Raw genomic sequence first — 6044 nt, forward strand, 5'->3', positions numbered from 1 at the left:
AGGAAAAAGTCGTCAATTTTTTGAGGGGAAAAGTGGCTTTGTTAATTGCATTTTGAAAAAAAATATATATTGAGGGGGCGGGGAGTTACGATTTCAATAAAGTCGTATGTTTCTGAGACGTATTTGTTCAAGGAAAACCTGTAGTTTTGAAAATAGTCTATTTTTAGAAAAGTCCCATATATTTGACGGGATAAAAATGTGCATCTTTGCAAAAAAAAAAAAAAAAATAATTTCCAGGGAAAAGGTCTTCCATTTCCAAAAAATTTACTATTGTTGAAAAATAGTTGTATATTCTTAAGAAGAAGAAAAAAAGCTATATATTTTCTTTTAGTAAAAAGAAAAACAACCCTGTATAGTTTTAGAAGTCCACTATTTTTTAGGACATAAATATATTTTCATATTTTTGGAGGGGGAGGAAAAGTCTCATACTGTATTTCCAATAAGGCTTTATATTTTTGAGAAATATATTTTCCTCACTCCATTCACTTCCCATCATTCTGTCTTGTTTGAAAAAAATAACTTCAGAGCCACCATGAGTGCTTGTTCCATATGTGTTTAATCAGCAGCGCATCACATGATTATATACTTTATAGCTTTATAGGATATTATCATACTTGATGAACATTTGCACTCCTCCACAGCATGACATCACCATCACTGAAAAGCCAGCTCCAGAAAGCAGAGACAAAAGCAGAACTTGGTTTCCTCGCATCATCATGCCAAGTTAATCTTGGTTTTTGCCAATTGGGTTTCGAGTCCATCCTTCTTTGGCGGGGGCTAGAGACAAAGCAACAAAGGGTTAAATATAAATCAGTTTTTCCGCCCAAAAAGTTTTGAAAATATGGAATTTTAGAGCCACACTGAACATGAAAGTAAATAATTACAGTAAAAGATTGAAGTTGTCATCTTACGTTGTTTTCCATGCTAAAAAAAGTATTTTTTTCCAAAAAGGGGTGAGGAGGGTGGGGGGAATTGGTTCAAGAAAAATGTACAATATTTCTTTTTTTTTTTTTATTAATTTTTTTTTTTTTGGTTCAAGAAAAATGTACAATATTTTTGAGTAAAAAAAAAACCAAACATAGAATCTTATTTTTTTCTCAAATCAACTTTTTTCCTTAAAATATTAAAATAGCTTTTTATTTACTAAACGACTTTATTCTCATAGGGTTTTGACTTTTTCATTAAAATTATACGTCTTAATACTTGTAAGATTGTGGCTTCTTTTCTCGAAAATATTACTTTTTATCTCGAAAATATACTGCCTTTTTATTGAAAGTATCCTACTTTTTTTTGCTCAAATCTACAACTTCTTAGGAACATAATAGCTTTTTCCTCAGAAATATGATTTTTTTTCCCACAAACTTCTCAAAAACATGCCAAAAAACTTTTTTCTTGAAAATGACATTTTTTTTGTGTAAGATTCAGATTTTTATTTCGTTGGATAATCATTATTTTTCTCTTTTTAGTGTGGCTCGAATATTCCTTGGTACAAGACAACTTAAAGAATGTGTTCATACCCTTACTAAAAGAGAGCATGCTCCTGGTCTCAGGTAACAGTATCGATTATAGTAATACTTTGGTATTCTTTTTGATGTAGTTCTTCCCTATTAAACAAGACAAAAATAATTATTACCTATATGTTAAGTTGTAATTCACTGAAATGTTCAAGCACCAAAGACGAGCTTCTCACCAGATTTAGTTGCCGTTTGTCCGTCAACCAAGTGGCGGCGTCGGCTGAATCCAACGCAATGATGAGCAGGAAGGCCTGCAGACACAACAGGAGCACTAGCACGCTTTTGTCCATGGTATATGGAGGGCCACGTAGCCGGAACGCCACAGAGCTCCTTATATATAGATACCCAACAACCAAAACAAACACACATTTCCCATCAGAAGCAAAAGGCAGCAGTAACAACTTCCTGTTAGTCCACGTTTGCTCACATCACACCGCAACAGACGTCACATCAAGATTTCACATTAGAGGATATTTCCAATAAGAGGAAACGGTCAACAAGGAAACCACCAAAAATGCTCATTAATGGTTGAGAATGTTGAAAGTATTATAAATGTAAACTACATATAGTAATGTACATAACCCTTGGGTACCCTAAGTCAAAGTCCAAACGTGCCAAAGCAATAAGTTGTATATCTTAGAGTGTGTGTGTGTGTGTGGGGGGGGGGGGGGGGGGGGGGTGAATTTTGTGTGTTAGGGGGATTTTTAGAAAATATATATTTTTTTTAAATGCATTTCGAGGGGAAATGCATTTCTCTGTTTTTGAGGGAAGTTAAAATATTTTTGAAGATATTTTTTTATATTTGAGAAAAGTTTTATATTTTCCTAAAAAAGTATATTGTAAAGAAGTGTATGTTTTTTAGGAAAAACTTATATTTTTGATGATTTTCAAGAAAAAAGTTGTTTGTGGAAACATTTTTTAAATATTTTTTTAGGAAAAAGTTGTAATTTTTTTAGGGAGAGGGAGTAGGAAAAAATCGTAACAATCATAATCTTAAAACAATACTTTATTCTGGAGAAAATAGGTTATTCTTGCAAGATTACGACTGTTTATGTTATATATTACACTTTGTGTATTAACTGCATGGTTCACTACCGTCTCACTGGCATTCCTCAAGGCACAATTTTAAGCCCTGTGATATTGTCTCTTCATGCTAAATACAGTATATTTACACTTAATGGAAAGTTTGGCGCATCGCTGTTGACAAAGGACAATAAATCAAATTTAAGCAACATGTATAACATAATAATACAATCAATAAAAACATGGACCTGTGTAGTAAACAAACTATGTTGTGTTTTGACGCCTTCCAAGAAATTGCATGTATTTACAGAAACACACAAGAGGAAGTGGCACCATGAATGACACAACAGCACAAGGAGGTAAACAAGCTCCTTGTCGTCTTTCTCCACCTGTGATGCAACGACAAGAAACATCTTCCTCTTTATGACTCTACAAAAGATGGGACGGTATGTCTATCACATTAAGTCTATAGCCACCATTTTTGGTGGCATTTACCTTCAGCTAACAACAATGTCAAAAATCCACAAGTCAAAACACACCATGAACGAAATCGTATTAAAGGTGTCGGCGACTTTCCACATCTGCGATCACTTGGTCAATACATCCTCATCTGATGACAACAACACAACCAGTTTGTGAGTTGGCATGATGAGCCCAGCATCCAAGCACAGGTCATTATAATGGGCCATAACTTTCCATACATGCTTCAAGGTGATACAAATATGTATGTGACAGTTATTTGATTACAATTGCAAATTATTCTGTTTCGGTGCAAGTGACAGATTGAATGCAAGATTTTGAAAAGATGATCAAAAGCATTGATTGACCAGCGTCTAGCCGAAACATGCATACGGAGTAGGACGAGGAGGAGGAGGCGGTGGTGGAGGTGGACGTGGAGGTGGTTGAGGAGGACCTGGACCCCCCTTGGGAAACAGACAGATAGCACAGTTAGCTTTATCAACAGAGGGCAAATTGGTGATGAATAACAATGATCACCGTCATGCGCGGCAAGCCACACGCTCCAGGTCTCCAGCTGCAGTTGGAGGAAGGTTTTCTGAACCTCTTCCTTGGCCTCTCTCTCCCCTACAACACAATAACCATTACCGTGATAGGGCATAAGTGGCATAAAACATTTTATTCAAAGGTTATTTAAAAAAAAATAGAGAGAAAACAAATACAATCATTCCCCTTTTTTGAAAGCATTTTGATTATATTATTTTTTAAATGAATATTTTTTTTTTGTTGGTTGTTGATATTTTGTTAGTTTTACAAATCCAATCCATTCCTCTTTTGCTGTGAATCAACATTTAAACAACGTGTAGCACAGCTGATGGTTTGGCCACAAACTTTTTTTTGTCTTATTTTGAGGAAAAAGTTCAAATATTATCAACGAATAAAATATATCGTTTTATATGTTTGGTAACAAATATGTTAGAAATTTAAAAAAAAAAAAGTTTCAGAGCAAAATGTGCATTTTAGAGTAAAAGGTTGTATCTTCCATCCATCCATCCATCCATCCATTTTCTTTACCGCTTATCCTTGAAAAAACAAATTGTAATGTTTGTGAAGAAATACAAAAAAGATACGAAATGACCTTTGATGTTGTTGCGTTTGGAAATCATCACACGGCCCCTGTCGCACGTACGTACATACCGACTGCCGCGGAGGCGTCACGATGCTCGACTGCGTGGCCGACAACAGCAGCAGCTGCACGCACAACAGCAGCGCCAGCACTCGTGTGTCCATGCTGGCCTTTTCAAGCAGCTGACCGATGCAGTCAGTTTTTATACGCGCACGTAGGTAGACAAATCGCACGTCCACACATCAGCAAAGCGAAAGCGTTTAATTTGTTTACCCAAAGTACGAGACATCTAAAATGGCGTCTTCCCTCTGGCTTCCTAATGAGCCGCTGCCTGTTTACAAAACTTTTTTTTCAAAGTCCCAATTGGGTTAACATGAGAGGGTTGACATGTAAACAAAATATTTGTTTGTGTTCTGTGATGTGCTTTATTTTTGCCTCTGTTGTCTGTTGCGCTGTAAAAAGACAAGAAACCGCATTTAGTAACATCAGATCAAACCAAAATGGACGCCACATGCTGAAGAATTACGTGATGAATTAAGATTTACAAAGTCATGAATGTCTTGAAAGTTTTTTTTGTTTTCATTTTATATTGTGCGTATATATATATATATATTTTTTTAAATCATAACTTTACAAGACAAGGAACCATTTTAGTTAACTAAAAAAAAATGCCATCACTATCAAGGTGGAAGAACCATTTCAACAATTGCAAAAATTTACATTTATAAATAATACAAATTATCATTTGCATAGCGCCTTCTACTTAGCTCTACTACGATTGGGACCAATATTAAAATGGCCGAGTCGGCCCGAGGCCCGTCACACACCAAGCGACGCGGTCGAAAGCAAGTGAAGCGGAACATCACGAAAAAAATTACAGTTGGCGACTTTGCTACACACCGAGCGACCGCGCACCACGATTCTACCGACACGCTGCTACGGAAAAACTGCAACCCTGTATCAGGTTTTGAGGCTCCACATACAAGATACTGTACTTTTCATAGAACCACAAAAACATGGCACCATCATCATTGAAGAAGCAGATTGCTACAGAGAAATGAAACGGGTGACAATAAAGAAGAGATTATGGGATGTTTTGAGAGTGTTGCCAATAATCGATCGGCCATGCATTTCGGCCACAGAGACTCGCCATGCTTTTGCTTTCTATAGTATATATTATTGAAAGCCACTGAAATATTATGCACAGTTAGAACATTAACACTATGATTGAATTCAAAGAGAAATTAAAACAATGCACTAAAAATATTCAATTAAAATGTATTGCACAGAAATCTTTGATAAAAATTGTACCTGGATAAATGGCTAAAAAAGCAATTCTTAAACATGAAGGGAAGTATTGAACTTAAAAGTTTTATCCAACTGAGCTGTACTTAGGCAGTAATTATTTTTTATACCACTCGAGGGAGCCAGCAAATGTACCACAATTTGAGATACACTGATTTAGAATTGATCATTAAAACATTCACTGCCAGCCTTCCCAGTTAACATGGATATTTGACTTCTAAAGCCGTCAATGGCAGTGAATGTGTTAATGTGATTTTTTCCTCATTATTTAGTTGTACTTCCAGAACCTGTGTGTTGTTGAGTTCTGTTCACGTGTCTTTGACCTGGAGGGATGAGCGCAGAGGTGGGGAACCCGCGGTCCGTGGGCCATATGCGGCCTGCTGTCCAATTCGAAAAAACAAAACAAAAATAAAACCTCAAGAGGAACTGTTAGTAAAACCTCACGCATCACATTTTCTTTGTAGTACGTGTGGTACGGCCCTCGTACAATGGTCACCGATTCACTGCACCGCACCAGACAAAACAAGCTGGCGGTTATGTAAAGACTATTGTCTACTCCTAAAATTTGTACCGCGTCGTAGTTTACATCATCACCTTGTTCCTGCTACTTCATTGTGCAA

Source organism: Phyllopteryx taeniolatus, chromosome 14 (genome assembly GCF_024500385.1).
Source record: "Phyllopteryx taeniolatus isolate TA_2022b chromosome 14, UOR_Ptae_1.2, whole genome shotgun sequence".
Taxonomy (NCBI): domain Eukaryota; kingdom Metazoa; phylum Chordata; class Actinopteri; order Syngnathiformes; family Syngnathidae; genus Phyllopteryx; species Phyllopteryx taeniolatus.